Here is a 27,742-nt window from a genome sequence, read left to right as displayed (position 1 = left end):
TCCCAGTTTGACCGAGGACAGATTGTGATGGCTCGGCACTAGCATTTCGGAAACTGCACCATTTTCTGGGTATGCGAGGAGAGCTGTGGCGGGTGTCTTCAACACGTGACGAAACCAAGATGAAACCACGTCCAGACGTCGTGAGGTTGGTCGGCCACCCCTCATTACAAATGTCGGACATCGTAGACTGGTAAAACAGGACAGGCGGTGAATTGTGGCGGAACTGACGTCAGACTTCAATGGCTGAACACACAGTGCACCGAAGACTTCCAACGATGAGCGTCCGCAATCGACGACCCATACATGTGCCAATGTTGACAACACGACATCGGCATCGACTGAAATGGCATGTAACTATCGGCACTGGACGTTGGCGCAGTGGCAGAGCGTTGCATGGTCTGATGAATTCCGATACCTTCTTCATCATGCCAGTTGGAGGGACAGGTGAACAGGTCCTTGACACCCGTACTGCGGCGGTTCCATTATGCTCTGGGCAGCATTCACGTGGCCATCCTCGGGTCCAGTGGAACTCATTCACACTGGTTGCAGACCAAGTACACCCCTCCACTACGGTCATGTTTCCCGACGGTGGTGACAGTTTTCAGTAAGACAATGGGTCATGTCGCAAGGCTAGGAGTATGATGGAGTGTTTCGAGGAACACAGTGGAGAGTTACAGTTGACGAGCTAACACCCCTCCCCCCCCCCCCCAGCTCGCCAGATCTGAACACGATCGGACACATCTGAGATGTGGTTGAACGGGACTTAGGCGATTTGTGTGTGCTGTGATTTCAACTCCCTCCAGCGACTTGCCTAGGCCTCATTGTTTCCATGCCACGACGCGTCGCCGCTGTTATCCTTCCAAAAGTGGATATACGGGCTGTTAGTAAGGTGGTCATAATGTTCTGGCTGGTCAGTTACAAAGGCTCTGATTGCGACATGGTTCGGGGTTATATTTGGGGGGGGAGGGGGCAGGGAGCTAACATTTTTTGTTTTAAAATGTTATGTTCATCTTGGAGCTTGCTTAATCAAAAAGTAAATGACTAATGGTGAAGTCATTAACTATTGCATACACAGAAGTTCGACTCGCGAGATCCCACGAGCACGAATAAAAAATTAAATAAAGCGAGAAAAACACCGTTCATAGGGCTTCCCTATGCGTGACTGGATTTCAGAATATTAGCTTCATCACTGTCCAGCGGTCAACCAGCGCATCTGTCGTACTTAACACTAAATGAAGGCAGTCACAAGTTTATTAAACTGCCGGTGGGAATTTGCGGTGAAATAACAGACTTAACTTATTAAAAAAAACACTAATCTTTGTGATGATCTCTCGCCGAATATGGTCAGTGAAAAATAGTTTCATTACAATTTGTCGAAACGTATCGTGTGTTTCTACAGCTATAGACGCTGCGATCAAAGATAAAAACAAAATAGCACTGGCAGTTACCAAAATGGTAGAGATGTCGCCTCTTTTCCAGGCATATATTAAGCAGAAAGAGGAAAACGTGAAGATCACGTCGATTACGTCCTGTCATCAGCTCCCTTGCTGATCATTTGGCAACTAGGGACAATGCTATTTGTACATCTAGATCTGTATTCCGCAAAGATAATTTAGTGTGTGTGTGGCTGAAAAATGTGGAACTGTTAAGCTGTAGCCCTTGTCCAGCCTCAGTGTCAGTACGAATTCCTCCACTGCCGCTAGTGTTGGTAGAGATTCGTGGCGCACTAGCTTCCTTACGTTCTTGTCTACTTCTCTCAATTCACCTGGCAAAGGGGGCAGTCCCAGACAGAGACGCGATGTCAAGTATCGGTAGAAGGAGGGGTAGCGTTGTATAAGCTACTTCCTTCTTGTGTGGGCTGTCCTCCAATAAATTGCTGTTCATTCCTATTACCAGTTTTCTGTGGCCGTTCTACTTTAAACAGGACCGTACGCATACTCCCAAATATTTGGATGAGGCTGTTTCCAGTGATAGTTCGGTAAGTGTGTAATATCAGTAGTTCCATACATCTGCGTTAGAAGGCCTACACAAACTCTCCGTCTGCAGTATCTCACACGGATTTCCCGACACCGACATACGCACATTATGAATGTTACCCTTCCATAGAGCTGAAATACTGTAATTTACAGCAATAGAAAAGGTCACTTGTACTGTCAATATACTTACAACTTGAGTCGATGGTTGCTTGTACAGGAGAAAAATTAAAATGCACAAAATAATAAACGAAGTGGAATGAACCGCTGCCAGAAGTTCAGTCACAGTACACCGTCGGTGAAACTTAGATAATACCATGGTGAAGTACAGGGTGTTCAACATGACACAGATCACGGTAGTACAGAGGAAATATTCGCTCTATTCGTCAACGAGAGAAAGCAATGTCTAAGAACGGGTTGTTCCTTGCTATTCCGAAGGCATTCGATACAATTCCGCACTGCCTCCTAATGAACCAAGTGAGAGCATGCGAAGTGTTGGACCAGCTGGATGACTCAGTGGAGATGTTCCTAACAAACAGAACACGGCATGGCGTTCTCAACGGATATAAATCTTCAGATGTAAAAGTAGCTGCGACCGTTCCCCAAGACAGTGTTATAGCACCATTAGTGTTCACAATACACAAGGTGGTCCAGCTATCCCTCACGATTCGTTTTATGCAGCCCGCCCTATGTCTGTATCAGGAACAGTATCTAGACAGGCTGCAGCCATGTAATCGACATAAATTCTGTCTCAGAGCTTTGGCCACTGTTGGCAAACGGATTCATACTGTGAAAAGCCATGAGCTACATTGTTTTTTTTTTTTACCAAGATATACTTTACTTCTGCCATACTTATTCAAGTGTCTCCAGTCTTTCTTTGTATAATTAGCGGTGTACACATACAGGTTTTGATGTATATGTAGGTTTATTCTGTTTCGACCACTTAATCTTACGTAACTTATTCAGAAACGTTGACTTATAAAGTGTGTTTCGCCATAGGAAACAACGAAATGAACAGGAGATATCAAAATGAGAAGCGCAGAAGTAACAACTTTCCGGCATATAACCTGTGTACTATTTACAAAGGTTAACTCCTATGAAGGGAATAAACTTACAGAGACGCCAAAACCTGTATGACTACAGCGCTAATTACACAAAGAAAGGCTAGAGACACTAGGATAAGTATGCGGACGTAAGGTAGGTCTTGATCCAAAAGAACCGTGTAACACATGGTCAATACTCACTTGTATTTTTTACATTATGATTCTATTCGCGAAAAGTCGCAAAAAACTCTGAGGGGAAATTTGTATAGATTATCTGATTGTCGCCTGTCTGGATACCGTTCCTGATACAGACGCAGCACGGGTTGTATAGAACGAATCGGTAGGGGCTGCTGAATCACCACCTATACCGTATAATGAATTAGTGGATAAGGTCGCGAGTTCTATGTCACTTTCCGCGAATGGTGCTGTTGTACAAAGGGAAGTCGTAGCGGTAGAAATTTAACGAATTTTAGGAAGGCCTTCGCAATATCGGCGTCTGGTACAGGGATTGGCAGTTGAATCTCAACATAAACAAAGGTAACGTACTGCGCATAAATATTCGGAAAGACCCACTATTGTATGCTCACACGACTTTAGGACAGTCATGGAAGCAATCACATCCACAAAATATCTGGGAGTATGCGATTTAGAGTGGAACGACCACATAATAGTAATTGCAGATAAAGTAGATGGCAGACTTAGATTCATTGGAAGAATCCATAGGAAGTATAGTCTATCCAAAAATGAGGTAACTTCCAAAGCCCACGTTCGACCAAAACTTTAATGTTGCTTGTTAGTCTGGGAATTCATAGCAGAAACAGAGGAGATCCAGAGATGAGCGTGTTTCATTACAGGTTCAGTCAGTAAGTGTACAGCGTCACGGAGATAATCGGTCAGCTCAAGTGGCAGACGTTGCAAGAGAGGCGTGCTGCATCACCATGTCGTTTACTTTTAAATTCTTTGAGTGAACTTCCTTATAAGAATAAACCAATATATCAGTTTCTTTTTCAGAATGAATTTTCACTGTGCAGCGGAGTGTATGCAGATGTGAAACCCCGTGGCAGACCAAAACTGTGTGCCTGACCAGGACTCGAGCCCAGCACTTCCAGCTGAACTACCGGAGCACGACTCACGACACGTCCTCACAGTACCTCACCTCCTACCTTAATAAATTACTTCATTCTACGTATACCTCCAAACGGACCGCAAAGATAAATTAGGAAGATTGGAGCTCACACTCAGACTTGACAGCAGTCATTCTTCCGGCACACCAATCACGACTGGAACAGAAAAGTGACTGTGTCACACAAAGTACCCTCCGCCACAAACCACAAAGGACTACAGATGTAGATACACTACTGGCCATTAAAATTGCTACACCAAGAAGAAATGCAGATGATAAACGGGTATTCATTGGACAAATATATTATACTAGAACTGACATGTGATTACATTTTCACGCAATTTGGGTGCATAGATCCTGAGACATCAGTACCCAGAACAACCACCTCTGGCCGCAATAACGGCCTTGATACGCTTGGACATTCAGTCAAACAGAGCTTGGATGGCGTGTAGTACAGCTGCCCATGCAGCTTCAACACGATACCCCAGTTCATCAAGAGTAGTGACTGGCGTATTGTGACGAGCCAGTTGCTCGGCCACCATTGACCAGACGTTTTCAATTGGTGGGAGATCTGGAGAATGTGCTGGCCAGGGCAGCAGTCGAACATTTTCTGTATCTAGGAAGACCAGTACAGGACCTGCAACATGCGGTCGTGCATTATCCTGCTCAAATGTAAGGTTTCGCAGGGATCGAATGAAGGGTAGAGCCACGGGTCGTAACACATTTGAAATGTAACGTCCACTGTTCAAAGTGCCGTCAATGCGAACAAGCGGTGACCGAGACGTGTAACCGATGGCACCCCATACCATCACGCCGGGTGATACACCAGTATGGCGATGACGGATACACGCTTCATCGCGTTCACCTGTCGCCAAACACGGATGCGACCATCATGATGCTGTAAACAGAACCTGTATTCATCCGAAAAAATGACGTTTTGCAATTCGTCCACCCATGTTCGTCGTTTAGTACACCATCGCAGGCGCTCCTGTCTGTGATGCAGCGTCAAGGGTAACCGCAGCAATGGTCTCAGAGCTGATAGTCCATACTGCTGCAAACGTCGTCAAACTGTTCGTGCAGACGGTTGTTCTCTTGCAAACGTCCCCATCTGTTGACTCAGGGATCGAGACGTGGCTGCATCCGTTACAGCCATCCAGATAAGATGCCTGTCATCTCGACTGCTAGTGATACGAGGCCGTTGGGATCCAGCACGGCGTTCCGTATTACCCTCCTGAACCCACAGATTCCATATTCTGCTAACAGTCATTGGATCTCGACCAACGCGAGCAGCAATGTCGCGATACGATTACACGCAATCGCGATAGGCTACAGACAGACCTTTATCAAAGTCGGAAACGTGATGGTACGCATTTCTCCTCCTTACACGAGGCATCACAACAACGTTTCACCCGGCAACGCCAGTCAACTGCTGTTTGTGTATGAGAAATCGGTTGGAAACTTTCCCCATATTAGCACGTTGTAGGTGTCGCCACCGGCGCCAACCTTGCATGAATGCTCTGAAAAGCTAATCATTTGCATATCACAGCATCTTCCTCCTGTCGGTTAACTGTCGCCTCTGTAGCACGTCATCTTCGTGGTGTAGCAATTTTAATGGCCAGTAGTGTATTATATTTGGGGCTCTCGCCTATCTGTATCCCGTCTTAGTTACTTCGTTAGTATACAGTTCACAAAGTCTTCCCCGTGTCTGCGCGGTAGCAGTGTGTTTCTGCCTCGTTGCCCATCCTCAGTATGTCTGAGAGGTGGCCCACACAGCCGAGCAGCGCCGTCCAGCCGCCGTCGCACGTCTGGCTGTCGAGGTCGCGTGTCGGGCGGCGCGATGCTTATCCTTATGCGGGCTGGGCTCACCAATCACCGCCGCCGGTAATTGACGCCGCCACAGGTTTTTTGCGGCGACGGCTGGGTCCGTGACGGCGCCTTCGCGGCTCCCATTTGTTCTCTTTTGCCCGTGGCGGCTTGTCACGTCTGGCAGGTTAATCGCCATCACACTCACCGCCGGCCCACGGTTTCTGTGGTGCCTGTGGACACTGGAAGGTCCAGCCACTCGGTACTTTGTCTCAACACACCCGCTGCAGTGACGGACAGGAAGTGGACAAAATTATGAAACGCCAAAACCACAACACATTGCCATAGCTAATAAGGGGTAGGTAACCCGTTGGCATTCAAAACAGCTTCCAGTCGTCTCGGAATGGCTAAATACAGATCACGGATGGTGCTCAAGGGAATCTTATGACAATCTTCCTGCAAAACAGTGGCAAGTTCAGGTAAAGATGATGAAGGTGGATAGCACCTTCTCTCCAATGCAAACCTCCATATTCCAGGTTTATAGCTTCGACACCATATTTTTCTCTTACGGGCATCTGCATCGCTGACGAGTCGTTTCAGAACCTCAACTCGCCCTGGAATGCTGCTATGTTGCTGACGTGGTACGCGAGTGTGATATTTATTTCTGCAGTGACTTTTGCAGCTGTCATCCTCTGATTTATCTTCACATTCCTTTTCAATTATTGCCTGTCTCCATCAGTGACACTCACTTAAGTCCGCGTTGTGACGTAGCAAATGATCTTTTTTCGTTTTCCCTGTATGCGGTATAAATCTTCGACTGGTGCCTTTTGAAACACCGAGCAGTTCGGCTACCTCTGTTATGGAAAAATGGTTGTAATGGCTCTGAGCACTATGGGAGCTAACATCTGAGGTCATCAGTCCCCTAGAACGCAGAGCTACTTAAACCTAACTAACCTAAGGACATCACACACATCGATGCCCGAGGCAGGATTCGGACCTGCGACCGTAGCGGTCGCGCAGTTCCAGACTGAAGCGCCTAGAACAGCTCGGCCACACCGACCGGCTGTTACGGAAACACCCACCATATGAGCACAAACAATTTACCCAAGCTCGACTTAGCTCCGACATGATTCACTCAGCTACACAGAACACTGTGATAATCACGACCGACACCTGCAACTAATCGAGTATATTGCACAGACGCCGTTCGTATTCAAATACAACGCCGCAACCTGCAGGCATGGTTAGCATCTCCATTTATGTCCAAGCATGCTTATTTTTCTGTCAAACTTCTATACATATATAGATCTCTTTTTGTTTCATAGACTATATACCATGTGGCATGCTTCAAATAAGTATGCGTACCTATACAAATTGACTATCACCATTTTAAAGAGCAAATTTTGATTCCGGAATGAACTTTTCAGTCTGCAGCGGAGTGCGCGTTGTTTTGACACTTCATGGCAGATAAAAACTTGGTTCAAACGGCTCTGACCACTATGGGACTCAACTGCTGTGGTCATTAGTCCCCTAGAACTTAGAACTACTTAAACCTAACTAACCTAAGGACATCACACACATCCATGCCCGAGGCAGGATTCGAACCTGCGACCGTAGCAGTCGCACGGTTCCGGACTGCGCGCCTAGAATCGCGAGACCACCGCGGCCGGCAGATAAAAACTGTGCCGCACCGAGACTTGAACCCAGAACCCCCTTTTTATTGACTGAATTATCGAGCCTTGTCAGCGCTCTTTCTCGTAGATTCCCTCACGCATTTTCCGAACTTGACAGAAGATATCCTGCGTAATTTGCTGCCTAGGCGTGACTGAGCTATTTCTCCATGAAGTCCTTTCTTCCAATCCTTGGCCACCGAGGCAAACAGTTCGTGGGGATATCTAGAGGGCCCAGCGCCAGGGAACACCACCATAGCAGAAAGAATCTGTCTCAGGGATCCTAAACGGATCCATATAGCCTAAGGCTACTGACCTGTGTTTTGTGGCCCTGTGTCTCTGCTCTTCAAGTCGTCACTCTTTCTGTATTTTATTACTTAAAAAAGTTATTGTAAAAACATATCCACAATACTGCAAAAGTAAACCCCAAATATTCTCACATTATTCAAATCGGAAGCATTCCGATGAACAGCGTTTGCTAATGACAATGTAGGGGGAAAATAAGCTGGAGATATGAATTGAAGTTTATGTTGGGGAGGTAGCTCGTACAGCAATGTTGACCATAGTGCTGTTGTGGTGTAACGGTCAGCATTTCTGTCTAGTAAGCAAGAAGACCCGGGTTTGAGTCCCGGCCGCTGCACAAATTTTAATTCATTTCTTCAGCTTCCAGCATTATCGTACATTTACTAATGAATTTATATACTGTGAGGTGACGAAAGTCGTGGGATAGCTTCTAATATCGTATCAAACCTCCTATTGCCCGGCGAAAAGCAGAAAATCGACGTGGCGTAGACTCAACAAGTCGTTGTACGCCAAGTCTCCTGCACAACTATTGAGCCATGCTACTTTTATAGCCGTCCGTAAATGCGGAAATGTTACCGGTGCAGGATTTTGTGCACAAAGTGACCTCTCGATTATGTCCCACAAATGTTCGATGGGATTCATGTCAGGAGATATGCGTATCAAATCATTCGCTCGAATAATCCAGAATGTTCTTTAAACCTATCGCGAACAACTGTGGCCCTGTAACAGTTCCATCTTTGTTTGGTAACATGAAGTCCATGAATGGCTGCATGTGGTCTCCAAGTAACCGAATATATCCGATGATTGGTTCATTTGGACGAGACGACCCAGGCCATTCCATGTAAACACAGCCAACACCAGTGTGGTGCCATACCACCTTGCACAGAGCCTTTTGAGAACTTAGTCCATGGCTTCATGGGGTCTACGACACAACCCAACCTTTTCATCAGCTCTCACCAACTGAAATCAGGACTTACCTGACCACTGTTATCCAGTCGTGTAGGGTCCAACCGATATGATCATGAGCCCAGCAGAGCCGCTGCAGGCGATATCGTGCTGTTAGCAAAGGCACGCCGGCCGGTGTGGCCGAGCGGTTCTAGGCGCTTCAATCTGGAACCGCGCGACCGCTACGGTCGCAGGTTCGAATCCTTCCTCGGGCATGGATGTGTGTGATGTCCTTAGGTTAGTTAGGTTTAAGTAGTTGTAGGTTCTATGGGACTGATGACCTCAGATGTTACGTCCCATAGTGCTCAGAGCCATTTAAGCAAAGGCACTCGTGTCGGTCGTCTGCTGCCACAGCCCATTAACGGCAAATTTCGCCGCACTGTCCTAAAGGATACGTTCGTCATACGCCCCACATTGATTTCTGTAGTTATTTCACGCAGAGCTGCTTGTCTTTTTGCACTGTCAGTTCTACGCAAGCGCCGCTTTTCTCGGTCATTAAGTGGAGGCCGTCGGCCACTGCATTGTCTGTGGTGAGAGGTAGTGCCTGAAATTTGGTGTTCTCGGCACATGCTTGACACTGTGGCTCTCGGAACTTTGTTTCCCTAACGATTTCCGAAATGGAATGTCCCATGGTCTAGCTCCAACTACCATTCCACGTTGAAAGTCTGTTAATTCCCATCGTGCAATGATAATCACATCGGAAATATTTTCACATGAATTACCTGTCTACAAATGACAGCCCCCGCCAATGCACTGCTCTTTTATATCTAGTGTACGCTATACTACCGCCATCTGGATATGTGCATATCGTTATTCCATACTTGTCGCCTCAGTGTACAATGCGCAACAGAATTAAAGCGTCGCTTTTTCGAGACCCCATAATTGCCTATGTCGAGTCATAAGTTTGATTCAAAGATGCAAAGATGCCTACAAACTTTCTCTACAATGGTGCAAGAGCGTGGCCCTCTGCGTCTTCATCCTTTAGCTCGACGATGCTTCAAATCGCAAGGTGTCAACACGTTCGAAAAAAAAAAAAAAAAAAAAAAAAAAAAACCATGGCTCAGAAGTTTATGTGAGTTGCAAGGTGTGTTAATGATGTCCAATTAACACCAAATTTTGCCACAATTCTCCCCAACGTCATTTGGACTGGTCACAGCCAATCCTACCCGCATTTCACCCCTTCCTTTGACGTTACTTTGATGGGGGTCAGAACCGCAACATCCAGCGTTGAAATCAGTGTTTTCTTGTGGGCGGCCGAGGAAATCATTTCACACACACCGCCGCTCAGAATCGACCCAAAGACGCCTCAGGACGTGGCATAAATGGCGTCAGTGAAACCACTCCTTTCCCAGGGACGTAAATTCCCACACATTTCGAGGTCGAAAACACAACAGTTCACAGTGCGATGACAAACAGGAAGACTTCCTTCACACCTTTTGACACTGCTGACACCCTCGGAACTTTAAACCCCTCTCTAAGGACATTGTGGGGTTGCATTGAGCCTGATCGTGATTCGAAGCAGCAAATGGTGCTTATGTTTATTCATTCCTTATATTTTTCGCCCTTCGTTGTGTGTTTACACAGGAGTGGAACATTGACATTTGCGTAAAATAAAACAGTTAAGGATCCCTCTCAAACCCTCCCAGTTCGGCAAAGCTCTTTGTACCACCTACGAACCTTTGTTGAGCAAGTTACAAATGTACCTTCAATAATTCCGACATCATATCAGCATGTCGGCTGGTCTAGCGCCTGAGGGTTAGCCAAACTCTCGACATTCTTTGGGTCGGGTTTGCCTACCTTCAGGCGCTACAGCAGCCTCCAGGTTGAATTTGTGTCGAAATTTCTGACGGGTGCATTTGTAGCATCCTCAACAAAGTTGCGTGGGTGGCACCGAGGGTGTTGCCGAACTGTGTGATAGTAGGGGGAACCTTTGCCATTTTATTTACGCACATGTTAATATTGCCGTCCCACGCAATCACGGCTGAGGAGGACCGAAAGCAGGAGGGTTCAAAATGCATATGTACCCTTTGCTGCTTCGGATCACTTTCAAATTCCGTTTAATTGTTTGAACGGTCCGTAGTGGTTGCAGCCTATACAGGAGAGCAAAAAATGTGGTCGCGCTGTGCTCCAAAAGGGGCAGATCACTTTCAGCGGGGACATAGCCCCCAGAAGTGTTGAAACGTCAAAGGGTGCCAGCAGTGTCAAAGGTTGTCAAGAACATCTTGATGTTGGGCGTCGCACTGTGAACTGTCGTTTTGGACCGCGAGATGTGTTGGAATCAACGCCCCTTGGAGAGGACTGTTTTCACTGACGCCCGTTATACCACCCCCTGAGACATTTTGTGTCGATTCAGAGCAGCGACGTGTTCGAAATGTTTTCCTCGACCACCAATAAGAAAACCGCTCGATTTCATCGCTGGGTGTTGCGATTCTGACTTCCATCGCAGAGACGGAAAAAGAAGGGGTGACAAGTGGGTAAGATGAGCTATGACAGCCTTCTCATCATGGAGTAAGTCCACGATGCTGTTGGGCAAAAGTGCAGTGAAATTTGGTGCCAAAGTGTCATCATTAACACACCTCAACGGAGCTTCTGAACTGTGGCCTTTTTTTCGCATGTCGACACCTTCCTGTCTGAAGCGCCGTTAAGTCCAGGAGTGGCTTTGCAGGGCACCACGCTTTTGCATAATTACAAAAGAAGGTTGTAGGCACCAGCGAGCCAAATTTCAAACATATGTCTCGCAGTGGGATGCAGTTACGGGTTTTCGACAAAACGATTCTTTAATTCTGTTCTGCAGTGCATATAAATTCATTAGTAAAAGCTGGTCATCGTAATGTTCCCGACGTGAATAATGTGAGAAGGCTCGAAGTTTACTTCTACAGTGTTGTGTTTAACGAGTCGAATTGCAAACCTATGCGTCGCAGAGGGAGACAATTAAACGGTTTCGAAAAAAGTGATCCTTTAGTTTTGTTGCGCAGTGTAGTCCATTGTCTATCCTACTATGCTTCGGTAAAACACTGTTCATGACTACATGAGCTGGCGGTAACGCAGAGACCGGTGGAAGTGGAACAAGCATGGATTGCTGAGGTTTAAGACTGTGGAGGAAGTTACGAAGTGAACGGTAATCAAAAGAAAGTCCAGAGTCGTCTTAAGCGAGCAACAAGAGTCCACGGAGGAATCCGTATCGAAATATTACATAGGCAAGGTCAAAACTCTTCTGCTCAAAGGCGCGTACTTCATGAACTAGCGAGAGACTGACGCAAGTAATTACCGCGGTATTTACTGGCGAATCACTGATGTATACTAAAGTTCACATATCACATTCCAATACCTACGTACACTTCACATATCTTAACAGTGGCACACTTTTGTTGAACAATATCGTCCTCAAACCACAGACTGACTGAGACAATGAAAACGAACTATGGACTCAGTTCATCAAGATACTTGCGTAGATGTTCATATTTTGCATACTGACCGCTGATTGACGGAATCATTGTCCTGTACAACTATTTATAGAAGTGCATACCAAAAACACCATCATTTCTTGTTTTATTTTTTCTTTACAGTAGCAAAGTTACCAAATCTAGTGGACATGAAATTAAAATCAGTCAAGAGCAAGTATGTTTAACTACGAATTGGACAACGGGTAAACTGACTAAGTTGTACATACTATTTAATTTCTACTTCCGCGGCTATTCCCGAGCTCCACCAAAAACGGCTAAAACGTGAAATTTTCTAGATCGAAGAACTGACAAATTGACACGTTTCCCCTCATGAAAGTAGGCATTTTCAGAATCAGGAAAATTATAGCTGCAAGACTATTTTGGAAATAACATTACTTAAGATTATAACATTCTGGAGGACGAAAATTTTGATTATCAATAAGTTTTTGGAAAACGTAAAATGTTATCTAACATAAGAAAAGGACAATAAGGGCTTTCCGAAGAGGTGTATTATCATAGTCACAATCGCCCAGTTGGTCACTGCAGTTTCCGTCCCCACATGTCCTTAAACTTTTCAAACTATGGATATTTACCTATAAAAATTATTTCTAAGTAAATCAATTAGGCTATAAGCCTACGATAATAGTACCAGAAGTACTGTCTGCCACACGCCGCAAGGCAGCCTGCAGAGAACAGATGTAGTTGTACTGTCAGGGTAAACAAACACTGGCGAATAGCATAAAAATCTTGATGACCGAAACGATAATAACAGCCTTGTTGCTGCAGCATGTTGTTGCCTTGCGAGCTGTGAAGTTATTAGCTCTCTAGTGTAGAACTCGATAGGGCGAACCGTAAACGCAGGCAAAACGGGAACTAACTCGGTAACGTGAACAGGTAGGTACAACTACATTCCAGTTCAAAGAGATGCGTGTGTATCTCACATTACAAGCGATCGCGGAAAATGTCCTGTTGCAAGCGGCCGGTACGGTTTGCTGTTAACGTCATTACATTTATGGACTGTGAGATGGAGACAGGAGTGGCTGCATTCATGTAATAGGTGAGGGATCATGCACGAAAAATGTTACAACTGAGTAGTTGATGATGTACTAATTACGGAGGCAAGGACACTGCGCTGATCGGATGGAGATATTGCACGATTCGATGAGTTTGCAAAATGGGCGCCCACAATGAGGCCACCTTCAAATCCTCTCAGCTGCTCATAACGCTATCTCACACGAGTACGCGGTATCTTCGTGTCCTTCACAGTGCTCACTCAACATCTGACGCTCTTCACGTCCGTGATATATCCTCGCAGGCGTGGCAGCAACACTAAACACACTGGTGCGCTCTAGTGGCCCTTTTACCTGTCATAGAGAATTGCAAATCTATAATCATGTACATACCTGCCAGTGGCGTATACGTGTACGAAGTTAGATTAACGTCGGACGTCGTCTCCTATGTGCTTTACTTTCATTCTGTAGTGTCGCCCAGCGCCTATGCGTAAGCTTAGCTTCCACAGGTATGAATTACTCGTGCGTCCACCCACCACTACCTGTATGCTTGGAGTGAAACTTGCTTCTCTCCTATTCGTAAGGGAGTTAATATGATTGGGCCGTTTTTTTTGGCCGAAGAGCTTATGTTGACGCTGACAAAGAAAACGGAAGCACAAGCATAGGGTAAAGAAATGAGATGGTTTTAAGATACTCAATAGGCTAATAAAGGATCCTTCTACCGAGGACTAAAATCATTTTCGAACAAGTAAAATTGAGTTTTAATTCCTCTTGAACTATATTTCTAGCTCTTATAAAAAAATGTAATGCACGTATGCGAGATGCCACGCCAGCCCTTATGAAAGCACAAGTAACGTTGCGATATCTGACAACTAGAGACACTTTCATCACTGCCATACACGTATCGCACTATAAACAGCACTATTTCTAATTTCTTTATGTTAAGGATTTGGATGCTACGATAAGGATAAGATAGATAGGAAAGCAAGGTTTTTGTCTCAACAGCTCTGCTTTCTTTTTACTTTTAGGTTTAGTCGAGATCCTGATAGGCAACAGATGTTGTAAATGTTGACATTTCCTTTGTCGGTAAGGTATGAGTTTTGTAAGCAAACGTTTTACTACTGTGAGAACAGTGTGCTCACTGATTGCGCCAATACGGACACTCTTGTTTACATAAGATGTTGTATTGTATTGTATTGTATTGTATTGTATGTTAACCTGGGGCCTAGAAACGACGGAGAGGCCCCGTCCCCGCCGCAGCCGCAGTGGTCCACAACCCCACGACGACTACCGCAATCCATCCCTCCGCCGCCCCACGCCGAGCCACTCTTTCAGGGTTATTGTGGGGTTCGGCTCCCGGTGGACCCCCCCCCCCCCCCACAGGGAACGTCTCACATCAGACGAGTATAACCACTATGTTTGCGTGGTAGAGTAATGAGTAATGGTGGTGTACGCGTACGTGGAGAACTTGTTTGCGCAGACAAGTCCGCCGGGCGGATTCGTGCCGGGGTCCAGGCGCTCCTTTTCAGTCCGGAAAGCCGTGCGTTAGACCGGCGGGCTTATATAAGATTTTAGTTAGGCTCAAAAAAATGGCTCTGAGCACTAAACTTCTGAGGTCGTGAGTCCCCTAGAACTTAGAACTACTTAAACCTAACTAACCTAAGGACATCACACACACCCATGCCCGAGGCAGGATTCGAACCTGCGACCATAGCGGTCGCGCGGTTCCAGACTGTAGCGCCTAGAAGCGCAGTTAGGCGCAACAGTAGCTTTAAATCTGTACAGGCGCAAATAAATTTTGTATTTCCATTTGACCGCAAATCTCGTAAACTGACATACGACCGGGAGAGCAGTGTGCTGACCACATGCCCCTCCATATCCGCATCCAGTGACGCCTGTGAGCTAAGGATGACACGGTGGCCGGTCGGTACGGTTGGGCCCTCATGGCCTGTTCGGGCGTAGTTTAGGTTTTTATTTCACCATAATATTTACACTCAGTGATTAAAGCAACACATTTTTATCGTTATAAGAGTGGTAGGAAAGTTCAGCCTTCTGGCCCAAGACTGGCCAATTGAGCCCGAGCGGCCACCGTGTCATTCTCTGCGCGTGGCGCCATTGGATGCGGTGTGGCGGGGCACGGGCACAGCATTATCTCGGTCGTTGTAGTGTTTCTTGACCTTGGAACCGCCACTTATCGGTTGAGTAGCTGCTCAGCTGCCCTCACGAGGCTGAGTGCACCCCGACCTAGTCCTCCCACCACGGAAAAACGCGCGGCAGTACCGAGAATAGAACCCGAGTTTTCCGCATAGCAATCAGCCGCGCCGACAACTCAGCTACGGAGACGGACTTTATCGTTATACTGGAATAAAAAATACCTTTACAATATTGACTGTTCGGCACTAATATGAATCTCAGCAAGTGCACACTTCGTTGCAATATTTTTCGAATCTGTACATCACTTCAAATAATGCTATGTTACTATATTACAAATAAGCGATTTATATGAAATGCTGAATTCTAGAATGAGGTTCCTGTCGTGCGCTATAAGGTGGTACGTTCACGAAATTGACCGAAAATGTCAATTTTCAATTTATTTTTTTATTTATTCGTAGACCTCAGGGACAATTAGATCCCAAAGTTTAAATCATTAAATCGCGTCCGAAGTAACTGAATAATAATTACGTGTGTGACCGCGATCTTCCTGTCATACCCACTTTTTGAAGCAACAGTTCAGTACTAGCTCCGTGAACAACGTTTCCATAGATTACTTTAACGTAACTTGCACGGGATACACGCAGAAAGCTGTAATATATACTCTTTGGTTTTATGGATCTGTGACTCTGCTCCGTATCTTAAAAACAATAACAAAGTTGGAAGATGGAAAGGGCACTGGTGAACACAACTGACACAGAGAAGATGATAGACACTCTTGAAGTGTATTATGGCAAGGCTATCAGACACGACCTATCCATTGTAAGTGACATGAAAAATACAGTACGGGCTATGTATTTCCACATGATGTCATCAGACAAACATCCCAGTCACCATCTGTACCACATTAACTAGTGTAAATATCGATAGGCTCACAGGGATAAAAGCATCTAGATTCACGAGGAGAGTCCTCCAATTTGTATCTTGGATGTTTTCAAGCCCACTTAAAGGTTTCTGGTCGATTCTGAACTTCTAAACTAGTGTGTTCATGCCGATTCAGATTCCAAATGAGTCTCTAAATTCACTCATATGGGAAACCATGACCTAAAAAGACATTTTCGTCTGCTACAGTTGTCAGAATTGCAATTTATGATGCAGCTGAAACGTCAGTTGATATGGTAAAGGGAAAGATGGCAGAAGACAAGAAACCAGAAGGGAAGCCTGGAAGGGAAATAGGACCCTGAGTACAAATCTGGATCTTTCAGAACAGGAGAAATAAGAAGAGACTTTGGGTTGACCTTTAAATTGCATTTCCTGAAAATTATTCTTTTAAGTTTATGTACCTTTTTCTCGGAATATATGAAGCCTACAATTATGAAATTTCGTACATTTATTTCTATGAATCCAATAAAAGTCGTCTCAAGCGTAAATTTTGAAATTCTGAGTAGGCAGATATATGCTTGAAATTCTGCATGAATTTTACATTATAGTTACAGAATTATAATTAAACAATTCTTCTATTCGATATATTCAAAAAATATCGTGAGACAAGCTTACTATATACAAAGAGATCAAACAGAGAAAATTTTGTAGATATCTCTTGGATAGCGTTTGAGAAAAAGGTATTGTATTATTTTTTGAAAATTTGTAAATTCCATAAAACAGTTAAATTGTACACTGGTATAGGCATGCGTATTCAAATACAGATATATGCGAACCAGAAGAATAAGGCGGTGCGGTGGGCAACGCCTGTATACTTGTAAGACAACGAGCGTCTGGCACAGCTGTTAGATCGGTTACTGCTGCTACGATGGCAGGTTATCAACATTTAAGTGAGTTTGAACGTGATATTATAGTCGGCGACGAGCGATGGGACACAGCATGTCCGACATAGCTACGAGGTGGGGATTTTTCCGTTCGACCATTTGAAGAGTGTACCGTGAATATCAGGAATCTGGTAAAACATCAAATCTCCGACATCGCTGCGGCCGGAAAAAGATTCTGCAAGAAAGGGACCAACGACTACTGAAGAGAAATCGTTCAACGTGACAGAAGTGCAACCCTTCCGCAAATTGCTGCAGGTTTCAATGCTGGGCCGTCAACAAGTGTCAGCGTACTAACCATTCAATGAAACGAAATTGACATCGGCTTTTGAAGCCGAAGGGCCACACGTGTACCCATGATGACTGTACTACACAAAGCTTCACGCCTCGCCTGCGCCCGTCAGCACCGACATTGGACTGTTGATGAGTGGAAACATGTTGGCTGGTCGGAAGAGTATCGTTTCAAACTGTATAGAGCGGATGAACTTGTACGAGTATGGAGACAATGTCATGAATCCATGGACTCTGCGTGCAAGCAGGGTACTGTTCAAGTTAGTGGAGGCTCTGTAATGGTGTGGGGTGCGTGCAATCGGATTGATATGGGATCCCTGATACGTCTAGATACGACTCTGACAGGTGACACGCACGTAAGCATGCTATCTGATCACCTGCATCCATTCATGAATATTGTGCATTCCAGCAGGACAATGCGACACTCCACACGCCCACAATAATGCTACAAAGTAGTGGTTCCAGGAACACTCTTCTACGTTTAAACACTTCTTCTGGCCACCAAACTCCCCAGACATGAACATTATTGAGCATATCTGGGATTCCTCTTCCTCTTCAGAAGAGATCTCCACCCCCTCGTACTCTTACAGATTTATGGACAGCCCTGTAGGATTCATGGTATCAGTTCCCTTCAGAACTACTTCAGACATTAGTCTAGTCTATGCCAAGTCGTGTTTCGGTATTTCTGTGGTCTCGCGGGGGCCCTACACGATATGAGGCAGGTGTACCAGTTTCTTTTGGCTCTTCAGCGTATAATGCAAAGAAGTTAAATGTAATTGTGTTAATTTAATGTAAAGCAAGGTACAAAATTTCATTGCGTTATCTTCAAAATTGTGGATTTGTTGTATCTTTAAAGTAGTGTGGGCTTTTCGTGAACGTGCCCCCTTAAGAACATTTTCACTTTATAAAGAATATATTTAGTGGAAGACAAAGCCCATTATTTTGCCATGATACTAACTATTCACGTACATAAAGAAAACAGTGAAGACGTGTACTGTCCAACGAACGAGAGCAGAATTCAAACAGATTCATCTAGCAGCAGTCGCTGAAACTGTAAGGGGACGGTTGGGAAAGTGACTTCGTGCAAGAAAGGCCTTTCAACCTTTGCAACTTACACATAAGTACAGTGCGCAAGTGGGTTTCCCCGTGTAAGTTGACTTACGTTAGTGATGGTGAGGTCTTGACGCACAAGTAATCAATTCCTGTGGAAACCCGGTTAAGCGCAGGCCTCCTTTCAAGAGGCTTCGTAAGTCTTCAGCTCGCTTTGACGGTTTATACCTGCTTTTCCGTACCGAAGGTTGAGCTCCGTGGCAGGAGGACCGGGCGTGAGTCAGTGCCCTGTTGGCGTCCGCTTGATCGCAGCTTAGCGGGCCGGGCGCCACTCCCTCGCGATGAGTCACCTCTCCACTCCAGAGCAGCCGAGTGGTGGGGGCGGCGGCGGCAGAGGTGGAGGCGGAGGCGGGCTCGGCGTTTCGGTGCGGAGGCCAAGGCTGTCACCGTGCGCTGACTCTCGCGTCGCGCGAGCGGTCACTCTAGAATCTACATCTTCTGTTCTTACGTAATCAAGGACAATGACACTATGCTTTCGATCCGTGCTCGTGTATCAGCAGCGGTAGATGCCACGCTGGGGAAACTGTGAAATACTGAAAGCGAATTTTGCCTGGTAGCCTTTAGAATCTTGACCCTACTGTGTACTGGATTCTTGCTAGACTGGTGTCTGGGTCGATCCCTATCTCGGCAGTTTGATTAAACGTTTGCACTCCAGTGGTATGTACCGAGCGAGATGGCGCTGTGGTTGACACTGAACTAGCATTCGACAGTAAGAACAGTTGACCATGCACTAGAGAGATATGTACCCAGTAGTACGGTTCATAATCGAAGGGAACCTGCATTGCATACAGTCAATGTAAAGAAACTTCTGAACTGCCTAAGAGGTGTAAACCAAAGCATAGGTCTATAGATGGGGAGGTGCTAAATGAAACGCGTTCGGTTGTCAAGAGGGCACTGACTACCCTAGCAGAATATTGTCGAATGATCTTTCACAAAACCCCAAGAATTCTGGTCGTTTCTAAACGTTGTTAGTGGCTCCAAAGTTAGCGTTCAGTGACTCCTGGATGACAGAGGAATTGAAATTGGGGGTAGTAAAGCAAAAGCAGGTATGCTTAACTCTGTTTTCAAATATTCCTTTAAAAAGAAGAACCCAGGAGAATTCCTCAATTTAATCCTCTTACCACTGAAGAGAATGGCTGTAATAAGTGTTAGTGTCAGTAGCGTTGAGAAACACATGAAATCATTAAAACTGACACAAAGCACCAGGGCCCGATGGAATTCCTGACAGATTCTGCACTGACTTTAGGGCTGAGTAAGTCCCTCTGCTACCTATAACTTATCATACATCCCTCGAACAAAAACCCGTGCCCAGTAGTTGTAAAAAAGCAATGGGTCACCCCGTTTACAAGAAGGATAGTAGAAATCACCCATGCAACTACTGAGCAACACTTTTGATTTGTTGTAGCATCTTAGAACATATTCTGAGATCAATATAATGAGGTATCTCTGACAGACTGACCTCCTCTGTGTCAACCAGCATGGATTCCGAAACAACGATCATATGAAACACAGATGGTTCAAATGGCTCTGTGCACTATGGGAGTTAACATCTGAGGTCATCAGTCCCCTAGCCTTTAGAACTACTGAAACCTAACTAACCTAAGGACAGCACACACATCCTTGCCCGAGGCAGGATTCGAACCTGCGACCGTAGCGGTCGCGCGGTTCCAGACTGAAGCGCCTACTACCGCTCGGCCACAGCGGCCGGCTATGAAACCCAACCCGCAATGTTCTCACATGACATACTGAAAGCTCTGAATCAAGGCACTCCGGAAGATTCATTATTTCTTGATTTCTGAAAAGCATTTGACTCAGTATCACATCTACGCCTATTGTAAAAAGTACCATCAGATGGGGTATCATGCGAAATTTGTCACCGGACTGAGGATTTTTTGATAGGGAGGACGCAGCATGTTGTCTTGAATGAAGAGTCATCGTCAGATGTAGAAGTAACTACGAGTGTGCCCCAGGGAAGCGTGTTGGGCCCCTTGCTGTTCATGTTGTATACTAATGACCTTGGGGGCAATATTGATAGTGACCCCAGACTTTTTGCAATGATGCAATTATCTGTATTGAAGCATTATCTGAAAGGAACCGCATAAATATGCCGTCAGACCTTGAAAAGATTGCAGGGTGTTGCAAAGATTGGCAACTTGACTAAATTTTCAGAAATGTAAAACTGTGCACACCTGGATGTAACAATTAGTAGGGATATGAAGTGAAACTATGACATAGTTCCAGTCGTGGGTAAAACAGGTAGCAGACTTCGGTTTCTTGGTAGAGTACTAGGAAAGTGCAGTTAATCTAGAAAGGAAATTGCTTATAAATCACTTGTGAGACTCTTGTTAGAATACTGTCCAAGTGTGTGGAAACCGTACCAAATAGAGATAACAGCGGATATTGACCATACGTAGAGAGGGGCAGCGCAGATGGTTACAGATTTGTTTGATCCTGGGAGAGTGTTACAGGGATCATGAAAAAATGAACTGGCAGGCGCCTGAAGGTTGATAAACTACCCCAGAAAGCCTACTTACGAAGTTTAGAGAACTGGCTTTAAATGATTATTCTAGAAATATGCTGCAACCCTCGACATACTGCCCCCGTAGGGATTGTGGGAACAGGGCTAAATTAGCTACAGCACGCATGGAAGCATTTACACGACCGTTCTTCTCGCGCTCCATACGTGAATCGAACGGGAAAAAACCTTAATAACTGGTACAATGGGAAGTACGCTTTGCCACGCACTTCACAGTGCTTTGCAGATGTAGGCGTAGACGGTGGTACAAATCCGCGTCCTGCCAGCCAGATTTAGAGTTTCCTATCTTCCTCTAAATCGCGTAACGCAAATGTTAGAGTAGTACCTTTGAAACGAAACAGCAGATTTCCGTCCTATACTTAATCTTTTCGAGCTTGCTGTCCGTCTCTAGGGGCCTCGACATCGACGGTACTTCAAACTCTGATCTTATTTCCTTCTACCAGCACAAAACCCGAATGGCACCTTCAGCAAAAACAGGGCTGAATTGTTTCGACGATTTTCCTTTATTGAATTACTATTCTGTCTGTAATGACCCGTTGACGAGGAGGCCTTAAAAAGATAGATATTATTACGACACGCCAGGTAATGTTTATTGATTGCTGCACTACACATCAAAGTGACACAGAAACATGATACTACTTTACAACATAGTCACCGAGTCAACAACAGTTAGAATGTTCTACCAATCCTTCAGTTTCTCGACGACTGAAATCCGCTCTTTGGTCACGGAACCATTCATCAACCATTGTATGAACGTCTTCATCATTGGAAAATCTTCCTCCCCCCACCCCCACCCTACCCATATGTTCTTTCAGCTTGCAAAGATCTGCAAATTGTACGAAAATCGCGTGTTTCAAGCTCTGGACTTCCCGATGACCATCACCCACGTGTTTCCAGACTTGGTCAAATTGTTGGCACCATTCTTCTACAGCGTACTTTGGTTTCCAGTAGCCGCGCGATTTCACTCCCGCACTGTGATGCTCCTGTTATCCGTACCGCGTCAGAACTGCGTATGCAGGAAACACGGAACATGGACTCTCTTCTGACAATGTGCTACTCTTGTTGTACAGTGGTCTTAGAGTGGGACGACATGACGACATGTGTAACTTAGTTATTGAAGTCTCCCGGTAGAAATGTTAGCAACAGCCGGCCAGAGTGGCCGTGCGGTTCTAGGCGCTGCAGTCTGGAGCCGAGCGACCGCTACGGTCGCAGGTTCGAATTCTGCCTCGGGCATGGATGTGTGTGATGTCCTTAGGTTAGTTAGGTTTAAGTAGTTCTAAGTTCTAGGCGACTGATGACCTCAGAAGTTAAGTCGCATAGTGCTCAGAGCCATGTGAACCATTTGTTAGCAACAGCCGGCCGCAGTGGTCTAGCGGTTCTGGCGCTGCAGTCCGGAACCGCGGGACTGCTACGGTCGCAGGTTCGAATCCTGCCTCGGGCATGGGTGTGTGTGATGTCCTTAGGTTAGTTAGGTTTAAGTAGTTCTAAGTTCTAGGGGACTTATGACCTAAGATGTTGAGTCCCATAGTGCTCAGAGCCATTTTTTTGTTAGCAACAGTAATCTTACAGAAAAAGACACCCTTTTGCATGCTCACTTCTCTAACATCCTGTTTCAGCTCTGAACTGTCTATGTAGCACTAGAAGTCTCCTTGCTGTACATACAGTAAAGTAGGCGTTAAAGGAAGTCGCAGTACGTGAGCTAAGGAATAACAGAGTGATTTCAAATTCTGTAACCTTCTACTTTAAGTATCGTAGGCTTTTACCACATGAAAGCACAGGATTGCAGCAGACTGCTGTTTCTGTCAGACAGAGTCGGTGACCGATAAGGCGTCACACGTCCGCCGTTTCATACATGCAACTTTCCCATCCAGGGTCGAAACTACCAATGTATAAGAGGCTATCAGAAAGCTTCCATTCCAGGGCCGTACAGTCCACACTCGTTATTCCAATCAGGCAAAATCGCTGTGAGCACTGACGCAATCATCCCACCGACGTACCAGGTTGAAGATACCCATTCGGTTAACGCCGTGTGCTGCTGCGTAAGAAGTCTGTACCTGCATGTTGTACATCCTTGTTCGACAGACATCGCCGACCCTTCAAGGCCTTCTATAAGGGACCGAAGGAGTGACAATCGCAGTTGGGAGAGATCAGGGCTAAAGGGCGAATGCTCGAGTGTCTGCTACTTGAATTGGCGTAACTTCAACATTATGACACTTGCGTTATGAAGTAGCAGCCCCGTTGCCGCACCATTCCACATCGTTGGTTTCGACAGACATGCTGCCCCATAGCCGGCCGCGGTGGCCGAGCGGTTCTAGGCGTTGCAGTTCGGAACCACACGGCTGCTACGGTCGCAGGTTCGAATCCTGCCTCGGGCACGGATGTGTGTGATGTCCTTAGGTTAGTTAGGTTTAAGTAGTTCTAAGTTTAGGGGACTGATGACCTCAGCTGTTTAAGTCCCACAGTGCTCAGAGCCATTTGAACCATTTGCTGCCCCATACACATTCTTCCTTCTCCAATGGTTGTTTCCCGGTGTTTGTCCTTCGGCAGCAAAGAAAAGTATAACAGCGCGTTGGTCCTGTTTGGACGCATTTGGTAAAAACGTCGCCAAAGTTCATGTTTCCGCATTTGTCACACGCACGTCGGAAAGACACGAATGATACACTAAACCCTTGCCTACATGTCCGCATCGGAGTTGCCCTACGTTGCAGCAACGCTCTAGAACGGAAACTTTTCGATCGCCCCTATTTATTGACAACATTATTTCCTTACCTAGGTTTTCGGGAGCTGAATGCTACAGTGTAACTGTCTGCAATCTATTGGTGACAGACAGACGATGAAGGAGAAAGTAGGTAGGTAAAGTTGCACTTAATGGCCCTAGATGGTCAGTCGATTCTGACCGACCGCCGTTTCATCCTTTCTCAGTGACGTCATTGGATGCGGGATGGAGGGCCGTGGGATCAGCACATCGCCACTCTACTGTTTGTTGTTGGGTTTCTTGACGCTGGAACTGCTAATGCTCCGTCGAGTAGCTCCTCAGTGGGCCCCACGAGACTCAGTGCATCCCATTCCAATCCTCCCTCCAGGTAAAAATCCCTTGCAACGCCTCGAATCGCACTCGCGTCCCCCACATGTTAATCAACAGCAATGACCATTCACCTAGGGAGGCGGACGATGAAGAGGAAAATAATCGTTATTTGTGAGCTTACTCTGAATAAGTTCGCTTCATCGTGTTTGCTATATGTGTGCTCGTACACACTGGAAAGTCAAAGATGCATTGAGGTGACAAAAGTCATGGGATACTTCCTAATATCGTGTCGGAACTACATTTGGCCGGCGTAGAGCAGAAATCCGAAGTGCCATGGACTCAAGAAGTCGTTGGAAGTTCCCTACAGAAATATTGAGCCATGTTGCCTCTATAACAGTACATAACTGCGAAAGTGTTGCCGGTTCAGGATTTTGTGGACACCTTTTATGTCCCATAAATGTTCGATGACATCTGTATCTGGCGATGTGAATGGCCAAATAGTTCGCTCGAATTGCCCAGAATTTTCTTAAAAAGAGTCGCGAACAATTGTGCCGACAACATGGCGCATTGTCATCCATAAAAATTCCATCGCTGTTTGGGAATGGCTGCAAATGGTCTCCAAGTCGCCGAATAGACCAGAGGCGCCAGTCCATACCATGTAAACAAAGCCCACACAATTATGGAGCCACCATCAGCTTGCACAGTGTTGACAGCGTGGGTCCGTGGCTTCGAGGGGTCTGCGCCACACTCAAACCCTACCATCAGCTCTTACCAACTGAAATCGGGACTGATCTGACCAGGCCACGGTTTTCCAGTAATCTATGGTCCAACCGATATGGTCACGGGCCTAGGAGAGGCACTGCAGTTGACGTCGTGCTATTAGCAAAGATTTCGCCGCACTGTCATAACGGATACGTTCGCTGTACGTGCCACTTTGATTTCTGTAAGTTATTTCACGCAGTGTTGCTCATCTGTTAGCACTAACGAGTCTCCGCAAACGCCGCCGCACTCCGTCACTAAGTGAAGGCCGTCAGCCTCTGCTCGGCCGTCCGTGGTGAGAAATGGTGGCCAGAAATTTGGTGTTCCCGACACACTCTTGACACTATCGATCTCTGAATATTGAATTCGGTAACGATTTTTCAAATGGAATGTCCCATTCGTCTAGCTTCAGTTACCATTCCGCGTTCAAAGTCTGTTAATTCCCGTCGAGTGGCCAAAATCAACTCGTAAAACTTTTCACATGAATCACCTCATTACAAATGACAGATCCGGCAATACATTGGCCTTCTATACCTGGCGTACGCGATACTACTGCCATCTGTCATTGTACATATCGCTATCCCATGACTTTTGTCACTTCAGTGTACGTGTTCAGGCTTGCATATCGCGTGACGTACGCCGTGTTTTAGGCACGGCAGGAGTTGTTGCTAGTCGGTGGTGTGTCGCGTGACAGCGAGAGAAGGGTCGCTGGTGAGCACCCAGGTGGGCGTGTCCCCGGCGGGGCGCCGGCGCACTTCCGGCCAGGCCACGCCCAGCCGCAGTCGCGTGGCGCCGCCTGCCCTCTTCTGTTCTGTTGTGGTGGGGTGGGGGGGGGGGGGGGTGGGGGGGGGACGAGGGCAAGGTTGAGGGCCACAGCGTCGGCATCGTGGTGCTGCTTCCAGAGATACAACTGTTGGCACTTACTGTCCGTAACTTACACGTCGTGTTTCAGACTCTTTGCGTTAAACTAGTAGTGCAATATCGGGTCATGGAGAACTAAAATGTACGCTGATACTTTTTGTGACTAGTTTTCGGTCGGTTATCTCCCTGAAGGCTTCAGGGCGTACGCACTCTAACGTGTGAACAGCTTATGTGTTGCCTATCATCCAGTCATCTGCTCCGTATGAAATGTGGTAGGTCAAGCAAAAGTTACGTTCCCTGATTCTCTTCCAAAATACTTTTATCCGCTTAGAGACACACTCACTTAAGGTTTCATTGTTGAAGACGTTATCAATTTACTGGCATACGTTGTGTGCACACACTGCCATTTCAGTGAAATCTCCGTCGTTCAAGGGCCGGCGAATACCAAAGAGCGCCTAGCGATGTCTGTCTCTAACAGAAGTTGTTTTCCATGATGTGGTTTCTCACTTCTAGACGTTTGATTCAAAGACTTTGAAACACCCTGTATGGTGTTCCTGCCGCACTACGTCTGCCCCGTATAAGACAGACACTACAGGACCAACAAAATACGATTAACTTCATCTACACGTATACTTAGCAAACCACTGAACACTTTGTGGTCAAGAGTACTTTGTATAAATATTAGCTTAACTCAGTCCAGTTTCATTCGCGTTCCGAGAGGGAGAAAAATAGGTGTTTATATGGCCCAGTACATACGTTAATCTCGATCATCTTATTTTCGTGATCCCTACGCGAAATATACGACGGCGGCAGCAGAACAGTATAGGTTTTCGCAAGAATTTCCCTGGTCTTTCTTCCAAAGGTTCCCATTCAAGTTATCCGAGCCTTTTTGTTACACCTTGCTATTGACTATAATGACCTGTTACTATACTAGCAGCGCGTCTCTGAATTCGTTCAGTGTCTTCTATCACACGTACTTGATATGGACTCCAGCCACTGGAACACTAGCCTACCTTAGAACTGGTCGATTTCCTTTACAGGTACATGGCACTTTCCCAGAACTCTTCCATGAAGTCTAGATCTCCCATTCGTCTTCCCTGTTTCTGATTTTACATCTTCGCGCAACTTCACGTAAGTTGTGATACGAAGTCGCATAGGGGGCATGGATTATAATGTAAATTACTGCTCTAATGGGTCACTTAAAAACAGCAGATCCGTTGCTGCTAAAAAAAAAAATAATAAAAAAAATTATATTTGAAGTGTTTCGGGCTTACGACATCCTCAGAACCACTAACAAGAAGCCTTTATACATAGTATAGCATCACATGTCTACACTCTCAACAGCAGTGCTCAGCCCACAGATGTCTGAGCACCGATGTTGAGAGTTGAGAGTGTACGTTTGTGACGATATAATATGTATACATGTTTTATGCTTGATGTTGTTAGGAAGGGCTAAGCCCGAAACGCGTCATGTGTAAAAGATTTTGAACAACAAGGGGTCTGATGTTTTTAGAGTGACCCGTTGCAGAAGTGTACAAAAATGTTCACAATGCAGCATCTCATATTGCTTCTTACGAGGGTCGTTCAATAAGTAATACCCCACATTTTTAAAAAGGCTATTAGTATAAATAGACAAATGTCCTTGTTGGTGCTTCACATTTCATGTTTGCTCTGTGCGCCGGTGAAGTTTCGAACCGTTCTGGCAGATGGCAGAGCCGTAGTACAGCGTCAAAATGGCGTCTACAACGACTCATGTTACAAGCAAAGTGCTGTTATTGAATTCTTGTGTGCAGAAAAAGAAACCGTGGTGAACGTCCATAAACGTTTGTGTGCAGTGTATAGCGATGCTGCGCTTGATAGGAGTACAGGTGGG

At 45.8% G+C, this 27,742-nt stretch overlaps 1 protein-coding gene across 2 annotated transcripts in view; it reads left to right on the top strand.

The window, feature by feature from the left end:
* Nucleotides 1-27,742, top strand: part of LOC126260961 (laminin subunit gamma-1) — a 1,198,090-nt gene that overhangs the window by 953,279 nt on the left and 217,069 nt on the right. The gene's annotated exons all lie outside the window — the stretch shown is intronic.

This window comes from Schistocerca nitens, chromosome 5 (assembly GCF_023898315.1).
Source record: "Schistocerca nitens isolate TAMUIC-IGC-003100 chromosome 5, iqSchNite1.1, whole genome shotgun sequence".
Lineage (NCBI taxonomy): Eukaryota > Metazoa > Arthropoda > Insecta > Orthoptera > Acrididae > Schistocerca > Schistocerca nitens.
The sequence above is the reverse complement of the archived record's forward strand: the minus strand, read 5'-3'. Positions and strand labels throughout refer to the sequence as shown.